Source organism: Delphinus delphis, chromosome 18 (genome assembly GCF_949987515.2).
Source record: "Delphinus delphis chromosome 18, mDelDel1.2, whole genome shotgun sequence".
Taxonomy (NCBI): domain Eukaryota; kingdom Metazoa; phylum Chordata; class Mammalia; order Artiodactyla; family Delphinidae; genus Delphinus; species Delphinus delphis.
In genome coordinates, this window is record NC_082700.1 from 62,469,681 (window position 1) to 62,495,502 (window position 25,822).

The 25,822-nt window shown below is 37.6% G+C and overlaps 1 protein-coding gene across 1 annotated transcript in view; it reads left to right on the top strand.

Moving 5' to 3' along the window:
• Positions 1 to 25,822, top strand: part of GPC6 (glypican 6) — a 1,076,096-nt gene that overhangs the window by 273,290 nt on the left and 776,984 nt on the right. The gene's annotated exons all lie outside the window — the stretch shown is intronic.

Sequence of the window (25,822 nt, forward strand, 5' to 3'; positions counted from 1 at the left end):
TGGTGAAAGTTGTCAGTGCTCTGTGAAATGAATGCACCTTACTATGGCTCGTTGTAAACCAGACTTGCAAATTGTAGGGACCCTTCTCTGTGCGCCTTTGGTTTTAGGAAGTTGCCCGAGGGCAACAGAACCTTCATTCATTTCCTCCAGCCTTTCCAATCAATGCACAACAAAGCCAGTTCAGAAAAACCTTGCCAAAGTTCGTCTTTTTTTTCTTGGGATTTTTTTTTTTTTTTAATACTCGCTGTAGTAGGCAAAATGTTCTGTTTCATTGCTGTTTTAAACTGGCCACACGAATTTCTTTAAATCAGTGCTCCAGGTTCTAAAAGGCTGGTCCACCTGGTGGTGTTTCAGTACTCAAGATAATGTGACATTTTCCGTGTAATTAAAGGGACTTATATTTTTGCAAGTATGTTTCAGCATCTTCACATTCTTCCTCTGTCTCTCGCTCTGTGTTCAACTGTATATGTGGATGTATATGAAAATAACTTTATTTAGAATTGATGCTGCAAATGTTGTTCCCTTAAATGCAACTAGGAGTACTTGGGAGTTGGCCTTGATTGACAGATTACAAATCCAGTGACCTTCAGGAGCCCCTGAAGGGGCTCCTGTGTTTGAGGAACTGTAATGTATCGGTTCAAACTGAGGCAAATTGAAAGGTCTTATTCTTTGTTACAAAAAGCAGGTGAGGGTGATCTGCTGCTTCTGACTTCTACCTACTTCTTTAGAAAACAACTCTTAGGGCTTTTATAAAGCTGTGCTCCAAAATTAAGTAGGAATAATTCCAGAGCAGTATTCACAGTACATAATATATATTCCTTTAAATAAAAATATTAGACTTAAGGTAGATTTATGGGGAGTTGATTTTGTATTTTTTAATGAGTAAAGCTATTCAGCAAGACTGAGCCAGGTACTTCCTGTATTCTCCTATCAATGATTTTCAATATTTTTGAATTTATAATTGGTAACCCCAGATCTCATTACTCTTACTAAAGAAACCACTCTCTCTGTGTGTGTGTGTGTGTGTGTGTGTGTGTGTGTGTGTGTGTGTGTCTGTCTGTCTCTCTCTCTCTCTCTCTCTCTCTCTCTCTCTCTCTCTCTGTCTTTCTCTCTCTGTACAGGTACGTTTTAAATTTTTCTAATGTACTTAAGGGTATTACGTCAATTGGTTTGACAAGACATTGATTTTGCTAAGATTCAATCTGACGTAGAGGGTGATGAATTCTCTAACAACAGTGCATTTCATTATAGTTGCATTAGGCTGGGATGGGAGAGAAGATTTTTTTCAAGGAAGCTTTCAGCTAAAATCTAAATGTGATCCTGGTGAGCTCAGCTTTTGAAGAGCTATCTTTAAAAAAATTATAAAAATATATAAATTAAAGAGTCACCATTATAATTTCTGATCCTTCATTAGGCAATTTCATGAAGGTCAGCCATGCAACTGTATGATTTATCTTCTTATCCCACAAAGGTGATCCTGCTAAGTCACCTTTCAGGAACGCTGGTGCATTCATGCGGGCAGTTTTCCATTTGTCCCCTTACCTTTCTTTAACCACTTCCTCGTGGCATTTATTGATGACTGTCAGTTGGTGTGCCGAGGAGCCCTGTCTGGGATCAGCTGTGGAATGTTACCCTCTGAGTTTTATTTTCCCAGATGAGACCAATGGTGCTTTGAGAGACTTCAGGTTTATTTTTAGTAGCTTCCTATTCTGTGGGTCATTTTGCATTATTGCTGGGATCTCTGGATTCCAACGTGTTCATTTTGCATTTCCGCCTCTGGTCCCACTTTCTCAGAGATCTTGATTTCTCATCTGAATTTTACAGGTCTTTGCTGGCTATGTGTTCTTTATTATATGAAAGACGACTGTATCATATGAGAAGGTGACCGCTTTCCTTCCTATTTTCAATAAGTACAGCAACTAATTAAATTGCACCTAATATATGTGATTCAGTCCATACTCTATTCAGAGAGGCTAGATTCTATCACTGTTAATCATTAGTCTATAGTCCTGGCATTCCTTATTATACTAGAAATGTTTTGATTCCATTTAGCTTGTCATTTTGGGGCAGAGGTGACTTTTAAAATTTGAAATTCAAAACCATGTAACAGAACATAAGATTATATTTATTGTCATATTCTTTCCCATTTTCTATGAATATCTTTAGTAATATTTAGAAGATACTGTATAAATTTATAAATATTCATTGCATGGTCAGAAGCTAAACCTGAATGAATATGAATTTTCCCCAACTTTCTTAAATGGCCCAGCTTTGTTCCATAGCCCCATTAGCCGAAATGTGTGGCTGAGAGGCAATGAATAGAAAAAAAGCGTAGCTGAGAGGCAGTGAATTGAAAAACTATATAATATCAATTGCAGAAATTTTCCCTCTCTGGCAGAGAATTTCCTTATAACTGAGTAGCTCTTTTTCTTTTTCAACATAGAGTTGAAATATGATGAATATATATAAAATAAAAGTTTATGTTCTTGGCACTGGTACTTTTCCAAGTATCTTGCAAGGTTTTTATTTGTTTGTTTGTTCTGCCTTTTCTGGCCAAATCTCCACCTCTGGCTGCCGTTACACATCTCTGCAAGCCCCTCACCTGTTGGCCAGGGCCTGGCCACCGCAAATGTTCCCTCAGAATACACAGGGATGCTCTCAATTTGCTCTGTAACCAAGTCCAGGTTTTCTAACACATCCAGTGGTTAAAATTATGGATGAAGACCCATCCAGGTACACCTGGAAGAATGATCACAACTCTGTTGCCTTACTTCTTGCTTTCTCACCTCCGCCAAGTACCCCAGACAGCCAGAAGTACATAAACAAATAAACAAATCATATAAAAATACAGAAAAAGTGGCATCTTTGTGTATCCACTCATTTTCCTAGCATTTTTGTGTTTAGTAACTGTCTGACCTGTCCTATTGGTATTTGTATCTAAATCCTAATGGCTGTCATGCTTCTAAGTGTCTAATTTGTTAGGATCCTAGGAAAATGGAGAACAATCCAATACTCTGATAATATTAATGGTGATAATAGGCAACATCTGGCCATGTTCCTTGCCCGTTACAGATGTTAACCTACTTAACACGAGTGAATTGCAAGGCAAAGCCACACAGACACTCAATGGCAGAGTCAGCAACCCGTCCTAGGCTGAGCACTCCTGGATCCTTGCTCTTAGCTGTAACTACCCCATAATCTCTCTCATGCTTTCCAGCCCCCAAATGTGCTGAGATTTCACCATCAGCCACATCTTTTCCTCTATCTCCTGCTGCCGGTTCTGTCCCATTAATTGTGGGGAGGAGGTGGAAATGTCTTACAGAGAAAAGTGGAAAGAGATTTTTTTTTTTATCCTTAAGAAACGAAAATTACCCATCTAAATATAGTCCAGCCCTCAAGGAACCTGGAGCCCGGAGAGAGTAAATGACTTGCCAAGTTTCCACCAAGAAAGATGAAACCAAGACTGTAACTTGATGCTTTTGACTTACATCAGATTTATAAATAGTAATGTGATAGCAAGTCGATATTCAGTTGAAATTCTAACTCAGCTTTTATTTGTTTTGAGTGGACACTGGCTAAAAATTACTGATATTCTTTTAACAAGGAAATAGTGATATGGTGGGTAAAGAATCTAGCCATATTTTTGGAATCTAGCCATATTTTTTTAGGTAAAGAATCTAGCCATATTTTTATTCCATTGAAGGTCGTCCCTAAATTAAAGGGACGTGAGTGTTTTGTGCAAAAATAAATGTTATTAAATCAATGAAGGCATATTATTTATTTTTCTCACCTCATGAAGCCCTGGTAGCTTCTCTCTCGATGTAGGTACCAGTACCCTCTTCTCCAGAATCCTGTATGAACTATAGATTATTCAGAGACAGGAACATTTAGTTGAAGGGGTATTTTCTTTTGGCAGTTTTTTCTTCAGATTTATTTGAGCTGGTATTTATTCACATCTGAAGCTCGATAATGAGGATTTTTGTTTAGTATGTTCTCGGCCTTATTATTTTACCCTCCTTCCTGGTTTTTATTTACGTGTTTTAATGATACACATTTGTCTGGAGATTTTGGCAGCAAGTATATTTTTTAAAGCAAATTAAAAAAAAATGTTGAGCAGTAATTTCAATCCTCCCAAAGAACTTATTCCATGGTAACACCCTCAGACTTCTCATTTTTACTGAATGCGGGAATAATTTATACATGGCGGTATAATATTTTTGTGCTGCAGATCTGCATGTGTTTTCTTTTTAAATATCACTTCTCGTCTATATATTGTAGAGGTGACAATAATGTAATAATATCTTTAAAATATGGTCTAATTTTCTCACAGAATACACTTATTTGAGAAGCAAAAATTCCTAAGTTGTTTTCCTTATGGTAGTAGAATCTTCTGTATTTCCTGTCACATGGGTGGTGTGTGTGTGTGTGTGAGTGAGATTTCAATTTGGAAACATTTATTCAGAACCTACTGTATAGAAGGCACTTAACTAAGTGTATAGTAGATACAAATATGACTAATAGTGACTAAAATATGGTCAGTCTTGCGGCGAGCCGTTTCTGACCGGCAGAATAACGAGCCGCCACACGCAAGATTCTTCTCGTATCACACTTTATTGGAGCACAGCTTGGTTGAAGAAAGATGGAAGGAAGACCCCGCAATCCTATAGCAGTCTGCTTATATAGGGATTAAGAACATGTGTCGCTCTGTGATTGGCTTTCGCCGATGGTGCGATTTGTGAGCCAGCATCGGATAGGTCGCTACTTTACGCAAGCGCAGTGGCCACAGGAAGGATGACTCAGCTTATTTCAGCTTCCTGCCGCGTAGCAGTTAGCTGACCGCGCCCTACACAGTCTGTCACAGAGTGTACCTTGTTGGGGAGACATAAGTATAAAACTAACACTAAGGAAGCAGAATCAACTATGCCATAAAGTAGAAGTCCAATGGAAACAGAAAGGAAGGAGTCAAGTATTTTATGGAGAGGCACTAGAGAAGACTTTTGGAAGGTGGGACACACAGGACCCTTAAAGAGTGACTTAAGGTGGTGATGGTTAAAGAGGTGACAGGCACCAGAGATTTTGTTTGCATGTCCACAGAGTCCTTGGGACGTGCAAACATAGTTACCGTTGATTGTCCCGCAACAGTGTTACCTTATTGACATTCGGCCTACATTTATGACGTAGATAACCTGTAGAAACCTTTTTGGTCCTGTATCCGTCCGCTATTGTTTTGTAACAACTAACCGCAACATTTCAGGGCATGAACAAGAAGCGTGTCTTTTTCCTTGAATGCGTCTTTGGGTTGGCTGGAGTTTGGCTGTTCTGGCCTGTGCTCAGCTAGGCCTGCCTCTAAACCACGGATCTGGTCTGGTCTGTTCTAGACGTCTTTGGGAAACAGCTCTCTGCCTACGTTCTTCTCACGGTGGAGTTTGGACCTAGCTTAGAATTGGCAGGCGGTCTTCTCAGGTTCCATTGACCAAGGCAGATCTCATGGTGATTCCCAAAATTGACAGGCAGGGTGTATAGAATCCGCATGGAGGTGTGGAGATGGGGGAAGGAGTGGATATTCTACATCCTAATCTACCACAGTCCTCGACTGACTGCTGTTCCTTAAACAACGTTTTACCTTCCACGTTGACATGTGGTATATATATATATTTTTGGCAGGGGGGCAGGGGTGGGGGGAGGCAGATTTTCTAGGAATTTGAGAGTAATAAGTAATTTCTAAATAAAGCACAGTTTGGCAAACACACCCGTTATAGACTACGTCCCATATCCTAGCACATTAACAAGCACACTCAGAACACACACACCACTTCCATGATATTATTCAAGAATAAATAGACGTGATATTTCCATTTCTTTTGCTACTAGCCCCCTTGTTTATTGTACAGAATAACAAGCTAACTGTAATTCGTAAGGGTTATCATGTTAATCAGCGTAGGAAGTAATTAGCCAAATGCCTCCTTGAAGTTTGCTGGGCCACCACCTCAATGACATGTATTTCATCTGGAAGACACTCCTCTGGAAGTCAGGATGTGCTGAATTGGGTTTTAGAAATTGGAGAAATGGTCTCACTGGCATTGGAAAGTAATTTGCCAATTCTCCCAAAGGGCAGACCTTCCAAAAGCAAGAATCAGCTAGCCTGGGATTGAGCGTCGCCAGAACTAGTAAGCAGATTTATAAATCACAGATGCCTTCCATGGGCTTGAGATGTGGGAATAGATGATCCATGGCAGGGCATTCTTTAAATTGCAGTGCACGAAGAACCCAGATCTTTGTACAAGTGAAATTTGTCTCTCTCTCTCTGTCTCTCACTTTCTTTCTTCTCTTTGGACAGATCTTTCAAAACTAACGAAACACCACTGATCAGCAGCTGTGTGTCCTGTGTGATGGACTACCAATCATTTTCTAATTGTTATACCTGTACCACACACCTTCGAGTAACTGAAAACATAAAGCTCTCAGCGTAGTTGTAATATTATCATCTTATTATCACCAATTCCCTTGTATGGTGGGTTGGCTGAGCAGCTGTTTCACAGACAAGCCGATTTCTTTCAAGTATTACTCTATCAGAGGCTGAAACCAGCCTACCAGAAGGGGTCTTGGTCCTGAATATTAATGAGCAGACAAGTGTCTGTTCCCTGACAGTGGCTCACTAATCCTTTGAGTAAGTATGGCTAAATTACAGGAGAAATTTTATTTCAGTTGAATTGATCTGCCACTGGATAGAGAAAACAGGTTTTCTTATTTTAATGAAAATCAAGAAAAATATTTAATGGTATGTAAATTAGAGCTCAGTGGAAACATTTTTGTCTTCAAACCTGAGAACACAGTAGCTCAGTGTGGACTGGTTCAGCTGCATGGTGTGTGTAAAGATAACGGAGACCTCATTATCTCCTGTTAGGTGTGATGTGCAGTGGGAAACAGTATAAGCCCTCACTCTCTAACTGGAATTTCGTATCATTTCTCAAGTGATATGGAATTGGAATAAAAACGGGCTTTCTTCCTTCACCGAGACAATGTAACATCTCCCTTTTCCAAACAAATAACAGGGTAAAGGAATAAGAAAAGTGTTTGTATGCTTTTCTAAGATTCAAAAGAAAATTGTGCAGATGAATCTTTATCTGAAATGACGTACCTTGTCCTGATGGAGTCCCTGAAGTGGGCAGATAGAAAGAACAAGATGGGCATAAATGTGATAACGGTTGAAGCTAGTTGATGAGTCCATGGGGCTTTATTATAATGTTCTCACTTTTGGGTGATTTCTAAATGTATGTAATTAAAATTTTTTTTAAAAAAGAGAGAACTGACTTGAGCACATACAGGATGAAGATTTCCAGACTGTGAATTCATTCTAGATATAGAACAATGCCAACAGGTATTGCCAACTCTGTCTTGCGAATTCAACAGTAGTAAATTACACAGGACATACCATTTTCAAATTTCAGAGATGAACACAACTTATAGAGATTTTTAACTCAGGTCACGGCCACTTAGCTTCTGCTTCCACCCAACATTTTATTATTGTGTTGCTAGAAGTGGCATCTCTAGTTTATCCACAGGAACAGACCTATTAAAATGAGGCTTAATCCTTAGATCTTCCTGTTAAGTGTGATTCAAAATGTCAAACTCTTGGTTAGAAGATGTATGGACAGCAAGACAAGCAGATTATTCAAACACAAACTTTGGCAAGATTCAGAAGAAAATATAAAGCATATATTATAAATGCATTGTAAATAACATTTCTATATCACTAGGTAGTCCTCCAGTGATTCTCGGTTGAATGACAACCAGCATGAGCTCTGGGAGTTTGGCATTTTAGCAAACCCAAAGGAAGAGACAGCTTGTCTGAACAGTTAATTCCATATGATTCCATGTATTCCATTAGACAGGAGGAGAATCCTGATCCCACATGTGGAGGTAGAGTTGGTAACCAGCTAATAGCCTGCATGATTCACGACACTCAGAGAAACTGTAAAACAAATTTAAAAAGTACTGATTACACTTTCAGAATTTTCCATTTATTGTTCTTTCAAAAGGGTTTTTTATATTCATTAAATGGACAAATATTGTTCTTCAGATGATTATATATAGTAGTACATGATCTTCACACTGTTTCCTCCCTACCTAGTGGTTAAACTGAGTCCAAACAACTTGAAAATGAAAAGCAATCTTTGAAGGAAGATAGCAGGAAATTGGGCCTCCAAGGCTTTTCCATGCTGGAAGAAATTGTACTTCTCCACCTATTCTTTATTTCTGAAAATTTCTTTGCATATTTTCTCCTTTTGAAAGAACAGTGCGTGGTCATTACAGGTTTTGGTCCTCTTGCCCTCCTGTCTCCTTCTCCTCAGTGCTTGTGTAGTTGACATCTTATCATTTTCACTTATTTAGTAGTGTTCTTTTAATACTATTCTTTTAGAAAAAAGTATGATCTATTGCGTAGTCCCTCTTGAAGTGTAAGCTCATTAAGTTTCCTATTTCTATTTTATCTTCCTATACTTGACTTAATGTGGAGCATATTGAATAATGCTGCAGTGTTGTCTGACTGTGGTACCGACCTGCACAGACCCAAGGGCACAGACCAGTCCGATGAATTACTTAAGTTCCTATAATAAATACGATAGAAGAAAATAGGAAGCCTTGAATTCTAGTTATCTACTAACTCTTAGGGTCCCTAAACCTGGAAGTCATATTTGATTTGAGCAGCATTTATTCCAGTGGATTTAATGGAACTAATTTTAAATTCCCAGAATGAAGATAGTCTTGATTTGGAGTGGAAATAGAGGCCCTTACCTCAAAAAGCAGGATGAGTGCACACACACACACACACACACACACACGCACACACACAGGTATATACACATGAGTACGGTGGGGTTAAGGTACACACTAGTCACTTGAAAGACCAGTTAACCCACAGATTTGTGTGTTCAAACAGTGGAGATTTTGATTCTGTGGTCCCCTAGGGACTCAGAAATCTTCATTTTGCTTAAGCATCTCACATCTCCGGGTCAGCACACTTTGAGTATCACTGGTTAAGTGGAGTTGAGAGATCAGTGATCAGGATGTAGATCTGAGTCAGAGAAGAATGACAGCGGCTTTTAAATCTTTGCTTTATCACGTCAAAGTCAGTTTAAGTCTGCCAATAAAACGTCCCCACTATGTAAGGTGGGATTCAAGCATCTTTTGACCAAATGGTGGATTTTACACATTAAGCAAGTTTCTCTTTTCTCCTTCGGATTTTGACAGTGAATTACACTCCAGATCCACAACTCATTTAATCTTTTGCTGATCAAAATTATAATTCAGTTGAATTTTTTTATATCTGTGAGCTAAAACATTATTTTCTTTTTCCTCTTTTATTTTCCAGTTTATAGGATCTAACAGATATTTATTTTTCACCATCTAGAAAATACATTTCAATTTTTTTCTTTTTTTTTTTATTTTTTGGCTTGGGTGATGTTTTCTGAAGCCAAGAATGTAACTTTTTTTTTTTTTTTTTTTTTTTTGTGGTACGCGGGCCTCTCACTGTCGTGGCCTCTCCCGTTGCGGAGCACAGGCTCCGGACGCGCAGGCTCAGCGGCATGTGGGATCTTCCCGGACCGGGGCACGAACCCGTGTCCCCTGCATCGGCAGGCGGACTCTCAACCACTGCGCCACCAGGGAAGCCCCTGTAACTTACTTTTAATAGCATTTTTTGATTCTAAAGTATTATATGTTTATTATAGAAAACTTGGATTATTTAACTTTAAAGCATTAAAGAAAAAGTTACTTTAAATTTATGCTCACTTGGGGGGAAAAAAAAACTGGCTCTGAGAAAACTGAGGTAAAAATGTAATAATACTAATATTTGGTTTGTCATGAAAGCTTATTCAAATAACTTCAAAAAAGAACTCTTAATTAAGAGTTGGAACTCTTAATTCCTGTGTTTAATAGTTTATAAATATAAAATGAAAAGCAGAACCCAGTGTCTGTAGGAGGGAGGGGATTTCCTATTTTCTGGGGATAATATTTCCCTACACTTCATAACATTTGGTCAATAAAACTTTGGGCCACTTTTACTATAATTGAGTTGGTCTTCATTGAGAGTGTAATCAGAACTGTGACAACGTAGTTCTGAAGATTTGAGTGGTGTAATAAATCATGATTTATATTAACGAATAGGTCAAGGATGTAATTAGGATGACTCCTTCTCACAAAGTAATGATTTAAGGAAAATAATATGACAAATTTTAATGTCCTCTTGGAATAGTAGTCTACGGTCTACGGACTTTGTTCAGCTGATCATTAGGTCAGCCAGGCTTGCTGTCACTCGCTCCGCAGTGCCCTGATACGTTTTACTACAGGAAGTGGCTTCTATCACCGTTGTCAGGCCTGGAGAGTTCCAAGTCCCACAGACAGAGGATTTGCACATGGGCACAACCTCCTGTCAGTTTCAAGGTTTAGCTCTTTTCTGGTGCATAGAACTCTGGATTGTGTCCTGAGATCAAAGAAGTTTGGGAACAAACTTTAATTCATATTAGTGTTATACATTTTTAAATTGCTAAATACATTCCCCAGAAGTATGTATGCTTCTGTTTTCCAGTGTTTGAGATTATTTTTCCCTTTGATGCTTCTAAATCAGGAGTCTGTTTTTTTCCATGTAGATTCTAGGTGCTTAATGCCAGCCCTCCATATTTTTCTTTATTCACTCATTCATTCCCCATAGATGAGGAAGGGTCTACATTGTTCATGACACTATGGCAAATATTACTTTTTAAAAAAGCCATGTAAGCAGCACAGACCCTGGAGTCAGCAGACTAGATTTCAAATATAAAATTTGCAATTTGTTAAAGTAACCTAGGAAGTTTCTTGAAATCTTTGGGTTCCATGTTTTCTCTTTTCAAAATGACTGTAATAATCGTAGTTTTGAAGATATACATGAGGAGCCTAGGGAGAGTCTAGCAAAAAGTGAGTATTGTTTTTTTTTTTTTTTTTGGTATGCGGGCTTCTCACTGTTGTGGCCTCTCCCATTGCGGAGCACAGGCTCCAGATGTGCAGGCTCAGCGGCCATGGCTCATGGGCCCAGCCGCTCTGTGGCATCTTCCTGGACCGGGGCACGAACCCGTATCCACTGCATCGGCAGGCGGACTCTCAACCACTGCGCCACCAGGGAAGCCCGTGCTGACTCTCCCCTGCTCTTCACTCTGGTCATCATCATTGTGCTTACGTTGTTACCCTTAAGGAACTGACAGTCCCCCAGAGCCACCTAGACAAGAGCCTAAGTAGCAGTAACGCAGATTGGTGCCATGAGTGAAAATACAGAGAAAGTGGTAGAAGGGAATGAAATTACTCCATGATGGGGAGACTGTAAACAACTCTGTGAAAAGACACAATGAAAACTGTCTTGGAAATTAGGAAGGATTTGGACCTCAGTTCGGAAGGATGTGTAAATGTGAAGGAAGGCATGGAGGTGGGGAATCTAAGAATACAGGCTTAATTCTGTTTGTGGAACAAGGGGTGCTTGAACGAAAGAGGAGTTGGACCCATTATTAAGGTCCTTGAGTATGTTTAAAAAGTGGAAAAATCAGTCTATTCTCTGAAAATGAACAGGTGTTCTTTTTTATTTTCATTTAAATAATTGAGTTGACTGTTGATTTTGTAGTTTTGTTGACAAAAGTTAAAATCCCTGTTGAACAACAACTAACAAAGTTTACACTGTGGAGTTTGTTCTGTTTAATTAATGGCTGACAGCAGACATGTGGATTAGAGAACAAAATGAACTCAGTTGATTCCTTAGATCCTTCAGTGTGAGCATCTGTATAATAATATTTGTAAATGAACAGTGAACTTCCAGGCATCTGTGATTGAGTTTGATTCATGTGTGGTGCATGCATGAGAATTCTTTACATTAGGACTGCGAAAATGTTGGTTCTGCCTCAGAGCACAAAGTTTCGACAGTGATTTGTGGGGAATGGTAGGTTTAAGTATAGACTTTTCTTCTGCTATCCTACTTTCAGGTTTCTCACTACAGTGAATGTGTGTTACTGTTAGAATCACAGAAAATGTTAAATGGTTCATCGGATTATGAAATGAACATTACCTTTCCTAAAACCCTTCTGCATACAACATATCTCAGCCCTTGAAATGAGTTGTCCTGTGGAAATTTTCTCATGAGTGTGTCAGGTCCCAATTTCAAAAGCGAATTTGTATTTAAAATTGTTAAATTTCCTGTTGTTGTAGTTAATAAAATGTTAAATTTCTGTTTCAAATATCTAGCATAAAAGTTCCTGCAACAACGTTACATGCAAATATATAGGACAAGAACCCTGCTATAAATATTCCAATCAGCAACAGTAGTGGACGTATAACTAATGATAATTGCCCACTTCATGTAATGAGGTGAACTTTCTCAGTAACAATTTAGTATACAACTGATTTACTATCTAGATCGTTGGGGCTGGTGAATACAAATATCTCTGTGCACTCAAATCCTTTCTATCACAGAAATCCCAGAGCCTCTGGAGCTCCATTAAGAAGTCTACATTATATAAAGACATTCATATTTATTTCTTGTACATTTATATAGCATTTATTAAATTGCTGTTGGTTTTTCAGAGTTGCTTTTTTAACACCCTTAAATCCTCATTTAAAATGTGTAATTCTTAAATGCAGCTAAAATCTCCACTGGTTCAAGTTATTAGAAACGGACTGATCCACAATAGCATGGTGTGCTCTTGGCTTGCTGCCAGTGGTGAATGAATGATGCATCACTGGATAACTAATGGTAACTCTTACCCCAGGTTCACTCACTGTGGTTAATATTGAACCAAGTCTATCTGTGCAGAGTTCTTTAAGAGGCCAAGACATTAAGATTCCTTGGCATAAACATCAACCGAGCATCACCTGCACACCTAAATGTATTTCTTGCCAATGAGTAACGCTGTTCCTTCACTACACAGTCTACACAGAAAATGCCAGAACTTGATTTAGGGAGTGCAGCCATCTTCTGACTAAGGTTCTTCATTAAGGGCCTTTTGTTGGATGAATCCAATTCTGCTCTGTTCCATTCCTCATTTGAATGAAGTATGTTCTAAGGGTCATCAGTTTTAGGCAAAGTTGAAGAATAGATTTTTTTTTTTTAAAAAGCAACAATATGTTTTCCTTCCTCATAAGAACTTTGCTCAATAGCATAGTACTATGATTTAGTGGGAGCTTAATAAAAGCTACCTTGATAACAAAGCAGAAAGTTCAGCTATTTTTCTTGCTAATGTAATACCCTAAATGTGGCTTTATTCTCTGCTTTCATTGTCCATTGTAAAACATCTTTCTTAGTATTTGGACAACAATAAAGAGACATCACTGTTGTCAAATATCTCAACAATATCTCTTTAACATAAGTAATATATTGAAAGAAATAAAGCGTCAGTAACCTTTAGAAAGGCTAATTAACTTGAGCAATGGTGACTAATAACATTTTTTCTTCACAAAATAATTTTTGACATCTAAACAAACACCAGCACACGGAGTAAACCATATGCTAGATATGTAGCATTTCAAATTGAAGAAGACCTTTCTCTTTAGTAGGTGATAAGATACTTAATTTAAAGACTATAATTACTTTCTCCCATTGGAATACTAGGGTCTGAGGAATAGAGGATATTTGTTTTAAGTATTAAAAATAAAGAAAAATGTGCTTATGAAAAATACTTTTAAATGAGATCGATCTGCATTTATATCAATAATTGCATATTATACCATATTGAGTAAGCCATTGTTGTGTTTTTTCAACTGCAGTTCTTATGTCCCAATATTGTTTTCTTTTCCATTTTCCCCAGGAAACAAAAATAAACAGGATCCTGAGTTACACTTTGTATTTTACATTAGCTAATAGAGCTGGTATTGGGAAACAGTGCCAAATGTACAAGAGCTGAAAGGTTTTCTTTTTGAGTATTTGTTTGCAAAACAAGCCCAGGATAATGGAGGATCATTTGTGGAAAGCTGAGCCATGCTGGGTGCTCATTAGATAACTTAGAAAGACTCTCTGGTTTGCTTCCCCCCAGCCCCAGTTGTAGATAGTTGCATGTGTTTCAATTAAAATCTCCATTTACTTCCAGCTGGCAATGTCAGCATCCATTCCACCAATAGAGAGTAGAGGTCACAGCTCCTTGCCTGAACAGACATTTAAAAAAAATACGCCATTTGCCTTCTTTGTGTAGGTACCTTTGAGCCACCCAGAGCTGGCTTGGAGAGAAGATTCTGAAGGGTCACATTGCGTGGGGACTTTCCCCTTATTTACTGATGTTTCTCTGGTAGCTGCTGGCCCAGATACTGTAACTGCTGTTCTTTGTGTGCATTGGGATCCAGCAGCAGCTGTTGTTCTTTGCTGGAGCGGGTTTCCGAAATTCCAAATTTAGTAGCCTGAGACCTTAGTCATTGAAAGCTACGTTGAAAGTTAATTTGCTGAATCCAAGTTTATTTTCCTACCTAAACCACCGTTTGTGATAGAGCCTTTCCCCTGCGGTGCGTGATAAACTGAGGAAAGGACTTATTTACTGTCCCTAGCGGGCTGAAGGGAAAGAGAAAGCAGTGGTTACAGAGCAGGGCATAGGCTGCGTATCCTTGTGACCTGACTCTATTCGGACTGTCAGACATTCGAACCCAGGCCCTGCTTTGCTGCTTCTACCTCCATGGCTGTGGGCAGCCTGATGGGACTGCAGTTTCTCCATCTCAGACCATTAGGATGACAAATGCTGCCTCGTAGAGTGTTGCAGTGAGACAGTAAACATAAAGCACCTGTGCTAATGCCTGGCCCATGGTTAGCTTTCACTCTTTGCCGCATGAGCCATATAACGTTCATGAGGTTTTTCTGGTAAGTGGAAAGGTTTTGCATTCCCTTGCTTCTCTTTTGAGCCAGAATTAATTTTCTTGCCCAATAAATATGATCATCCCCATACATTCAAAAAATTATAGCTGATATTTATTTATACTTTGTGCCAGGCACAAAGCGTTTTACATCCCATGTAGCCATCGCAACAATCCAATGAGGTAGGTGGTATTACTATTATTATTCCTATTTTCTAGCTGAGGAAGTTCTTGCCTAAAGACGTAAGTAATTTGTCTGAGTTCACATAGCTTGTAAGAGACAGAGCTGGGATTGAATCCAGCCCCAACCCTTTAGTAAGTTGTAGTTTCTCCCACAAGGAAAGCAAATCAAATTACCTTGAAATGAAGTATTTGAACTCTGTTTCTGAAGTGAAAGTTTATATGTTAATAATGGGAAGTTAAGGAGACTCTACCATCACTTTGTAGCTTTTTCTACTCCCTGGACTCTAGCTAGTTGGTAGATGGATTCATTTTATTAAAATTATATTTTATTATATTTTCAGTGGTAATCGTTATTTCATGACTAAGTCTATGCTTTGGTATTCTTACTTGGGCATGTTTGGGTATGATTCAGTTTACTGTAAAAAGGCATGGTAACCTTAAACTTGACATGTCTGTGCCAAGGTGGATCTAGTTATAGGTGCCACAAGTTAAACATGGCAGGAGGGTAGGGAGAAACAGTATTTAGAAAGTATAGTCACCACGAACAGTCTGGCTAAACAGTCTACCTCTCTGCAAAGTTACCAGGATTCTCTACAGACAGGAGAGTGACGGCACGGGGGATTCAGGCACAAGTGATATGTCAAGCCACACAGAGACACAGCTGACCCTTGGGAAAAGCCAGTCCTGGGCACAGAGGATCCCAGTTTAAGAGTGAAACAGAACTTACATCTAAAGCTTGGCATATGAGATCACTATGAAGATAGAATCTCAGACACAATAAATAAGACACATTTCCCAACCAGAACTGGTACCCCAAATTCCAACCCAGATAGTAGCAAGTATGGCATTTGGGTCTAGAAATTCTTGTGTCCTTCATTGCTAATATCAGGGATCCTGTATCTGCAGGTGGGAGGCTAGGAACCAAAGAGAGGGAGATCCTACCAGCGGAAGAGGTGCATTTTGCTTATTCTTAGGAAATCATCCCAATAGCGTGGAGTTGCAAGTTGCCAGAGTTATATTGAATTGTACAAAACATTAAAAACAAGATTTTTAATGCAAAATTTTGTTACATATTCCATACTTTAGCTCATGAAGAAAATGGTATAGTTTGTGATAACGTCACTATTTTAAACTAAGGATAAAATACAGTAGTTCCCCCTCATCCAAGGAGGACACGTTCCAAGACCCCCAGTGTATGCTTGAAACTGCGGATAGTACCAAATACTGTGTATACTGGTTCTTCTTTTTTTTCTGTACATGCGTCCCTATGATAAAGTTTATAAATTAGGCACAGTAAGAGAATATCCGAATTGCCAGCATCACTGCTCTTGCACGTTGGAGCCATTATGAAGTAAAATACGGTTACTTGAATACAAGCACTGCAATATTATGACAGCTAGGTGGCTACTAAGTAACTAATGCGTGTGGTTACCATGGACAAAGGGATGATTCACACCCCAGGCTGGACAGTGAAAGATTTCATCATACTACTCAGAATGACGTGCAAATTAAAACTTATGAATTGTTTATTTCTGGAATTTTCCATTTAATATTTTTGGACCTCAGGTAACTGTAACCAAGAAAAGCAAAACCACGGATAAGTGGGGACTACTGTAAAGTTTCTAAAGATTCTATAAAACCTAAAAATAGGTACCCTTGATTTTGCTAATATTTTTTCCCTTATTCTTAGTTAACAGTCTTGTAAACTTCCAGTGAACTCAAATTTTGCTTTAAATGCAAACAGGTACTGTTTACAGATATATATATATATATATATATATACACAGATATAGTAGATTTTGTTGTATATAATGGTAACTGGTAACGGTGTTTTATTTGGGGAATGAAATCAGCTTCTGGGAACAGGATTGAGAAAAAGACATTTCAATGTATATCCTTTTGTACCTTTTGAATGTTTGATTATATATATATATAGGGACTACCTATTCAAAAATATATTTTTAAATACAATAAATGCAGCTATGCTAAAGAAAATCATTAATCTTTGAATTTAGTCCTTAACAAGATGTTGGAATCAGGTTGTGAAAGTCTTTTGTTTTCCTACTCTCTACTCTCATTTCAAAAGTAACCACGTTCATGTCAAAGTCAATGATAAAAACACTTTTAAGTTCAGTGAAACGTGTTATTTTCCTCCTCTGAAGAATACTTTTTACCTTCTAAGAAGTGAATGACTTTGACATTTGGATGTTGTACTCTTTCTTTTTTAAGTATGTTATGTCATATGAATTAATTCCAGGAAGAGGCCAATTTGTTTAAAGATTTTGCATAACCAAATAAGGTGTTAATAGGAGCTATGTCTTGGGAATTGCTCACTACCCCACACCTCTGATTAATATCCTAAGTCTATTCCTTAACCCTATACCGTTGCTTTTAATATTTTAAATTTTCCTACCTTTTCCTGTGCTATTTCTAATGCAAACTTGAAGATTTTCCTAACCGGAGATTTAAGAAAGTCAAGCAAGACAAACTTTACATCAGAACGTAGCATTTTTACAAGTTGATTGTCCTTCTTCAACTTTGTCAACGTATTGGTTTCATTGTCATTTTCTTGCACATCTCTTTCCTTCTAGTCAATTGTTTTCTCCCAAATGCCCCCAATCTCATAGACCACGTGCATGACTTCAACACCATTATCTTCCCTTGATCTGTGTCTCCATTTCTGTGTTGCTCTTTCCTTCTTTCTGTTGTCAGTGGGAAAGAGCAACACTGAGTGTAACATTCTGCAATTTAAGACTTCAATTGTATATCTACTCCACTCTGGCAGGTTCTGGTCACTCTGCAATTTTGGAAATGAGAAGCATGTAGGGAAAACCCTGAAAGGAATTACAGTGTGTGTACTGGTTAATTGCTTATATGGAAGCATTTTAACAAGAAGCTTCCTCAGGGATAAAGGAATATATATCCTTTGAATTAACAAATTTAAACTTCTCATTCAACTCTTTGCCTTTTCCAATAACTGACAGTATCTTGAGCTTGACTTTGCTAGGAAGTGTGTGTTTTCTTGATTTTTAAGGACATCACTACTCGAGTGGGCTTTGAAAAGTATATTGATGTTTTCTTTTATCTGGGGACTCTGAGAATCTTTACGAGTATAGGCTCATTAAAAACACATCTAGTCAGTGTGGTTGCTTCAGTGATTTAGGAGAGAAGAGGGAAAAACAGTGAGGGTGAATCACCTTCAAAAGATAGATGCCCTCATGGCTGAACTAGGACCAGAGGTGACAGTAAGCAGACCTCCTACCAGACATAAGGCAGTGCTATCTGCATTTAAGAGATCACAAAGATGGAGAGCCAGAGATGTGCTGTAGAATTTTTACCTCTCCTCGCAATAAGTGAACTGCGTTGCCACTGATCCTGATAGCTGCAAGGGCAGTTACTGCCTGAATATTATTCAGTAGCTTATGCGAGATATGTTGGTAGGTCTTATTTTCTCAGAGTTAAGTCCTCAAACCGTATGTTAATTAAACATCTTGTATATTGTCAATATGCCTTATAGAAACTTAGCAATGAGTTTCTTCTCTAATAAAAGTGATAACGCTCCACTGGTGCATTTCTGGGAAGCATTTAAGTCATCACATTTGTGGAACCCCCTCCTTCATACCAGAGATGCATATTTAAGATGACTCTAACCGAATGAATAAGCTAGTTGTCACGGTGATGATAGTCTTGTTAACAGATAACTACAGTAACAACACCATCTGTGCTATAGTAAACACATAAGCAGTACTCTGGAGGCAAGGAAGATGGCGTGACCACCTTTACTGGTTTGGTCAAAAGAGTTCTTAGCAGAGCTGATGGATTCTATTGAATTTTAGCAGAGGGACAGGAATTTACTAGATGAAGAAGGAGGGAATGGTTATTCTAAGCAGAGGAAAGGGGAGAAAGTATTCAATGTTTTAAAATATATTTGACCCCCATGACTTTTTGTGAGAAATAAAATAATCTAATTAGACTATTGTTCTATTGGAGAATAAAGTTGAAAATATTGGACTATATAAACCCTGAGATTTCTTCCAGCTCTAAACATTTCATGATTCTATTGTATCATAAACACTGGAGTTCAATTTTTCACCTAAAAATGTCTGATCTGATTCATTTTCACCAAGAACACATGTGGGAACACTTCAGCCTCCATCACTTGGTTACTTTGAAGGGAGACTATAGGGTCTAATAATTGCAATTACGTTTTCCTTTAATGCTATTTTGATATGTACTGTATACTCAGACTGAAAAATTCTTGAGGCGTTGCTGCATCGAAAGGCATGACTTTCTTACACTTCTTTTAGATTAGAGATTATGTTCCAGCACATTTCTTTTGAGGTGAACTTGAAATACCAGTGAAGTCCTACCCTATTCGTTGTCAGAAGAAAACTGTCATTTTAAGTTGGTCAACAGTTATTTTATTTAGAAGCACAGGAATTAGGCTATTTAGATGTCATTAAAGGCATTCTATAAAACTTGGTAGTTCAGCTTTCTTGGAGGCTCACCATGGTCGGATATTCTAAGACCCACTGCTCCTTTAACAGCCTAGAAAAGATGGCCCAACAACAGACAGAGCTCATAGGGTTCCCCCACAGGGAGCTAAGAATATTGATGAAGAAACCAGTAAACAATACAAATGCCTCCATAGTGCTATTTATATCTGGTATGTTTTAGTTCATCAATAGTAGAGCAGACATTAGAAACTTTCTATGAGCAAAAGGGACTTAAATAAGAAGACATCTTTCAGAATTGGATCTTATAAACTCAAAGGATTCAGAGCTTCTCTCCAAAGAGGTAGTAGTTACCTGCACTGATAATCTAATAGGCTGTGCACAATTTTCATTTCACTTTTAGAAGTACTCATTGGGCCTTTTTGTAACCATTTGATTAACATGACTCTTATTAACTAGGAAAAGATAATATCTTTCTTTATAAGTATTGAGATTGGTCATGAGCTTCACTCAGCAATCACTTGATAGTGATTATTGTGGAGTAGTGAACAAATCTCTCTCTGGAGATGTTGAATTCAAGAGCAGTGGATGGTGGGGTAGAAGGGAAGGGAAGGGCAGAATCCATGAGACTTTATGTTCTACCCAAGTGCCATGAGGTATAAAGTAGAGAGGGATTTGAAAGAAGACAATTACTAGGGGCTGGAACCATGGAAGCTAAAGCAGTGAGTAAAATAGAGGAGCTCAAAAGTTGAGAGGTATCTGTTACTGAGATGAGAATCTGTGTGAAATCATAAACATCCTTACAACAAATCTCTGCAATTTAATGTAACCTGAGGGTGTCTCCATCTTGCATTCTAAAGAGGGTCACCCATTCATGTTCAATAACATACTATTTTTCTTAAAAATATTGATTTCGTTGTTATTTCTAAAAACAAACATTTCTACTCCTTCATTAACTGATTACTATCACTTTTGGACTGAAATTGGCTTGCACGTACGTTTCAATGTCTTTTCTTTTTTAATTTGAATTCAGGTCCTGTTTATCCCAGACTAGTTTCTAGAGGTAACTGCTCGATTTAAAACTTGGCTGGATAAAGAAAAGACCTCATGCCAGGTCTGCCTCTAATCCTGATGCGCATTTATAGAGCATACTTGAGCACCTGAGAGATGCTCTGAGGAGAGCCTCAGGCAAGGAGAGCCTCAGGCAAGACTTTTTCCTAAGATCCCAAAGTTAGTTTTGTTTTAAATATTTTTGATCCCTTCATTTACACACAATGGATTTGGAATCCACCATAATTGTAGATGTGAACATTGTATCATGACTCTCTATTGCTAAAGATAAATAAGATGATAATTGTGAGATCATTAATGAAATAGAACATTAGTCAGCATTAACAAAGAGGGTGAAGACACTCTAGAAGAAAGAGCATCAGCTTTGATTTGTAAATCACTTAGCTCTAGCGCTTATTTGGCTTATGGCTCCAAGAAGTCATTGAACGTCTCTGAGCCTCAATTTCCACATTTGTTATATTGGGTTAATGATAATACAGATAAATCAATTCATGGTTATGATATTAAATAAAGGCTCTTTATCCTTTCCCATTCTTGAACTAAGTACTGAAAAGTCATGAGATTGAATTTAAAGGAAAAGACAGAAATCCTCTCCTTTACTATAATCTCTGCTACTCAAAGCATGGAGAACAAGCGTTGGCAATGACTAAGAGCTACTGAACACCACATTACCCACGGTTGTAAGTCTTTATACTCGGATTAAGGAACATGCTTCCCTGGGATCACCGAGTAATTTCCATAACTTAGCGGAATTATAAATTAAAGGCAAGCATTCAGTGCTTTCCTAACTCTGGTATAAAATTTAACTCACTGATAACAAGAAGAAGAAAGTGAGGAGAAATCTGTTTTCTTAGTTATGTATTACAATCTTTGCACATTTTTTGAGCATGACAAGAAAATTTGGGATGGTGAAGTTTCAAATATATTATAAGAAATATCTCTTATTCAGACTTTGTATGAAAATGAACATATCTTAAGTCCCAATGTTTGAATTAGCTTTAAAATATGAAACATCTGTATATTCACTGGACATAATAAGGGCTTCAAGTGATATTAATTGAATTAGTCATTGCGTATTGTTGATGTCTTGGCTGTCTCTAAAAGGGTTATTTCCTTAAACATATCACTTTATTTAATGTCACTGAATATGTCGATGGGGCTGTTCAAATGTCACGTAACTGCCAGAGTCCTAGGAGAAAGCTAGCTTTCCGTGTATATTTAAGTTTCTAGTGCACTGCAAATCATCAAAAAGGAAAATCTTGCCATTAAACCATATTATCCTGGACTCTCTTACCTTGAAAAGAAGGACTGTCAAGTACAATATGAGACATAAATATCTATTTTAGAGTGTATTCTATATTAATTGATCTAATTAGGGTTGATGGTATATAAGTGAAATCTGCCATTCTTGATTGTGGAGGGTTGAATTTTAATTACACTATCATTACATAATTATCATCAATAACCACTAGTGAGTACCTGCTATGCATTAGGTAAATTTGCTTTTTGTCAGTACATGGAGAGACCCTCATGTTACAGCAGAGATTCTTCTGTATTATGCAGTTACTATGTTGACTTACAAAATGCAGTTGTAATGGCTGTACCATTTGGTATCATATAAATAGTCATTTATGTGGAGATGTATGACAGGGGTGGGAGCAGAGGGAGAATATTCTAGGCACTAAGCACTGTTTAGGAAAGTAACTTTTCTCTGTGTAGCTTTGTGGAGTAGGTGAAGTAGAAACAGAAGTGAATGCATGGATATTACAGGGAGTAAGGTTTATACACGTTAACAAAGAAGATTTTCCCATTTAGCACTGCCTCTTGGAATTGTGAATTTGCCAGTGCTAGACATGATTACAAAGAAACTCAATTTTTTTTTTTCCTTTCAGGTATGTTGTAAAGCAGTAGTTTTCAAATTATTTGCAATAGGAAACAATCCTTTCAAACGGAACATTACACAAAAGCCCAATACATAAAGCAGAGAGAAACAAGAGGCCATAAGTATACATGTATTTTATAATTAAAATGAATGATAATTACTTATTCATAAGTCAGTTGTTGGCTTGATGAGAGTTCTGATGTTGGTCTCCAGTATGTTAAAATACGGGGCTTGATATCTTTCTCTGTGTTTAGCATTTGTTTCATTGCAGACTTTTATTTAAAATTGTGAAATATGAATCAAGCATTTGAATCATCTATGAAGCCCTGTAATATAGTTTTAATGTCAGCATTGGAGGGAAGAATCCTGCCCTGTATTGTGTGGGAGAGTGAAGCTGGAGACATGATTTACCTCTAATGTGTGTGAGGAGTGCCTAATGACTGAAAAGAAGCCTTAAGATCTTTCTGGGGTGATTATATATGGGTGAGATTATCTATCTCTCTGTGTAGTTATGATTATGGTTGTGGTTATATAGTTATCAGATAAGATTTTAAAAATTTTACTTTATGTAAATTTTAATGCAGTAAAATATGCAAAAGCCCTTTCTCTTTCAAGAGTATAATGATATGCTTTTATGATGGTTGTCCACTCAACACTAAAAATTGCTGTTCTAGAGTTTAGCTCATCACTGCCTCGTTTCTCCAACCTCCTCCTCCCAAGCTCAGCTCTTCCCACTGCGCGCGCGCGCGCGCGCGCGCACACACACACACACACACACACACACACTTCTTATTGCTGCCCCAATTTGAGAGCTCTAATTCTACTGATTAGCTATCCATACATGAGAATTAAATTTAGAATGTTTTGATCCCTGGTAAATTTGCATGGAGGGAAATCTTGTTTTCATTATCTGAGTTGAAATTGGTTCACTTAAGACTTTAATATACCAGAAAATCGATATTAAGAATTTGTTTTGTATAATTTTATGCCTCTTACAAATTTATAATTTTCCAGAAATCCATTGACTTTCCAATGAATGTTTCAAGATGTGATATTGTAGTTGGTATTCAAATCTGCATTGAGGAAATAAGCATGTAGGACAGCATTTAGCGATTTAGAGTTTTTAAAAAGGACTTAAATTGATTCTTTTTAATCTAAAGGAAGTGTTACAAAATTTAGCTTATTGATCAAATCATTGTTTTTTAAGTTAAACTCATTAGGCGGCATAAAATTTGAGGCTTATATGATAATCTTTCATCAATATTTTTTTCTCTACCTTTGCGTACGTTAGATATTTTCTTTACATTTCGGTTAGAGATGGGAACGAAGATTTTGGGTGATAACTTCTGTTGAGCCAACCAGCAGATGAGCCCTTTTATTTACAAATTAAACTACAGAAAATTATTGATTCATTGGTCTCCCCTTTATATACTTTAAAAAATATATATGATATGATTTTTTTTTATGATCTAGTTTTACTTTCGTTATAACTGTACAAAGTTGACATACCACTGTCGTTTGGAAATCAGGATAGTTGAAACTTCAAGCTAGAACTGGGCCAAAAACCTTAATCACGATCCATATCTAGGGCTCTTTCACTGGTTCACAACTGCCCCAGATATTTGCTGTTGTTCATCATGAATGTGGTCCAGGTTCGATTAAAAGAGGCTGAAGAGGTAGCTGTAGACTTTCAAGAAGTCCCTCAAGGGGTTTTCTGTATACTCTCAAGGGATTTGGATGGGGGCTTGATGACTCTTATGCATTTGTAGTGCTTTTTCTGACTTGTAGAGGGCTGCTTAACTCATGATTTGGAACCATTATGGATGTGCTCTTCCACATCAGAAATCTGGGAGACTCTAGGAGAAAAAAACAACAAACAAACAAACAAAAATACCAAATGAGAACTTGGGAATGACATTTACTAGAGGTTCTCAAAATGTGCTTCCAGAATCATCAGCAACAGCATCACTAGGTAACTTGTTAGAAATGCCAGTTCTTGGGCCCCACCCCAGACCTACTAAATTAGAGACTCTGGAGGTAAGTCCCAGCAATCTGTGATTCAGCACACCCTCCTGATGCTATTCATGCAGGTGACAGTTTGAGAACCACTGCTGTATGTTCTTAAGCTTCAAACACTATTTAGAAACTTACTATTATTTCATAGAGAAATAAAAAGTGTAGAAAGGTATAAATTCTAAGAGATAGTAATTCTAATTGGTTTGTGAAGATTAGTTGAATAGATATCTTTTGTACTTGGTCTTTCAGAAGGAACCTTTAGATCTCAATAAAAGCTTTGTTAAGCCAGAGCTTTTTATTTTCAAAACAGTTTGCTCTATGCTCAACTATGAGACCTCAAAAAAGTGTTTTGTTCTTGCTTTTATGTTAAATTCCTTATATCTCATGACTATAGAGGGAAGACTAAATTGTGCATAGAACCTTATAAAAGAAAGTTCACAATGTTATGGAGATGGCAGGTCAATTAAGATGAAATTGTCCTGGGTCCATCAGGTCAAAGTCAGCCATTACCTGAGGTGGTGGAGAAGGCAGGGGAAAAGGTTGGGGGTATTTCAAGTCGTAACAGAAAAACTATTCAATGAAGTCAGTAGGTATTTCTTGAATGCATATTATATGCCATTGAAGTTTCTAGGCACTTCAGATATTTATCAATAAATAATAAAAGATTACAACTCTGGTAAGTTATACTATATTCAAGGAGACAGATGGTATGTAATAAACATTGTAAACAAGTAAATTATAAAATATTGATATATTGGAAATTGATGGTGTTGTGGAAGAAATTTTAAGAAGACCCCATTAAAGGGAATATGGTGGGGCAATTCCAACTAGACACGTTATGGATAATGTGTTAGGTTATATGAGATAGGTCCTCGTTTGATAGAATAGATTTATCCAGCAATTTTTAGCAATGAATGAATTTGTGAGGGTGCAGTGGCTCTCCACTTACCAGTACACCCCGAACCTGACAAATCTATTGGAATTGAACATCTGGAAACGTGTAAAAAGGAAACCCAAATTTAATATTTCTTTTAATGGGAATCAAGCTGTTACAAAGAAGGAATTTTCAAAACCAACCAAACAAGCAATAACAATAAAAAAACCCCAAGAAAGCGTGCACACGGATGAAATGAGAGAATTAACAGTTAGCAACTGGGTTAAATTGAGCAGCCTAGACCTAGTTCATTAACAGAGTTCAGAGCCAGGTGCCTCCTTTGTGTGACTCCTGGCTACTGCTGCAGAAGGTGGCTGTGTTTTAATAGGAACCTCCTTCTCTCAACAAGTCTACATAAACTGATGGATGCTAAACGGTAACTCTCAAAAAAAAGAATTCCATTCTCTGCCATTTCCCCCTTGATCTGCTCATTCCTCT